Below are 1477 nucleotides of genomic sequence, written 5' to 3'. Positions count from 1 at the left end.
GTCCTCCAGGATGACCGATATTGCATTCTCGGCTCTCCCCAGTATAAGAGATGCCCTGGAATTATTAGGTGATTAGCAAAGGATTTTCTGCATTGTATATGTTCATGGTAACTCACAGATAGTTTTCAGACATATGATTTACTTATGCACTTCATACTTGACAAGAAACAGGAAAATTTTAAAGTTGTTTTATTTTATTTTAGGGAAAAATGTCTGCACGCAAATCTGAAAATAAATCATCAGAAAAGTGCATAATATTACAACACAGAAATTGTAATCACCTTAAATACTTTATGTATTTTATTTGGAAGAAGACATTGAGCTTCATAAAACTGTAAATGGGTAGTACAGGATTAAAATTATTTTCACAAGCTTTGGCTTATGGTAAGTATTGTTTTCAAAATTATAGAATATTTAACAACACAAGATTTTAAAAAATAACAGATCATATATACAAACAAAAAGCAGTTTAAGTCACTAAAGCAAAGTATAAACTCTTATGTTCTCCAGATTAGAAAAAAGTACAAACTATGGATAGATGGAACAACACCATCGTGTCTGACTTCATCCTCATGGGACTGACAGACTCTGAAAAGGTCCGGCTGGTCCTCTTTCATCTGTTTCTCCTCATCTACCTGGTTACTGTGCTGGGGAACGCAGGGATGATCCTCATCATCCGCCTGGACCTCCAGCTGCACACGCCCATGTATTTCTTCCTCAGTCATCTGTCATTCCTTGATCTCAGCTACTCATCAGTCATTACCCCTAAAACCTTTGAAAACTTAATAGCTGCCACCAAACATATTTCATTTGGGGGCTGTTTTGCTCAAATGTATTTTTTTATCTTCTTAGGTGGCACAGAATGTCTTCTTGCTTCTATGGCCTATGATCGCTATGTAGCTATCTGCAAACCCCTACAATACCCAGTCATTATGTCCACATCACTTTACCGCTTCCTTATTACTGTATCCTATATGATTGGCTTTAGTAATTCATTAGTCAATGTGCTTTTCATGAATACTTTGCATTTCTGTGACTCTTATGTAGTGAATCTCTTTTTCTGTGACACCAGCCCTATTTTAGCTCTGTCCTGCACAGACACACGTGATGTTGAGACTTTGATTTTCTTCCTTGCTGGATCCACCCTAGTGGTGTCTCTTATCACAATTAGTGTGTCTTATGCATCCATTCTCTCAACCATCCTGAAAATCAATTCCACATCAGGGAAGCAAAAAGCCTTCTCTACCTGTGCCTCCCACCTGCTGGGAGTCACAAAATCTTCTATGGTACCATTATTTTTACGTATTTAAAGCCACGGGACTCTTACTATTTTGGAAAAGACCAAGTGGCCTCTGTGTTTTATGCTATTGTGATCCCCATGCTGAACCCACTCATTTATAGTCTGAGGAACAAAGAAGTGAAAAAGGCTGTCATTAGAGTCAAGCAGAAGATGGGGAGCACTACACATTTCAAATGA

The 1477-nt window shown here is 38.0% G+C and overlaps 1 pseudogene; it reads left to right on the top strand.

Moving 5' to 3' along the window:
* The first annotated feature begins 521 nt into the window (after positions 1 to 521).
* Positions 522 to 1477, top strand: LOC142445712 (olfactory receptor 8H1-like; annotated as a pseudogene).

Source organism: Tenrec ecaudatus, chromosome 4 (genome assembly GCF_050624435.1).
Source record: "Tenrec ecaudatus isolate mTenEca1 chromosome 4, mTenEca1.hap1, whole genome shotgun sequence".
In the NCBI taxonomy this organism is placed as follows: domain Eukaryota; kingdom Metazoa; phylum Chordata; class Mammalia; order Afrosoricida; family Tenrecidae; genus Tenrec; species Tenrec ecaudatus.
The sequence above is the reverse complement of the archived record's forward strand: the minus strand, read 5'-3'. Positions and strand labels throughout refer to the sequence as shown.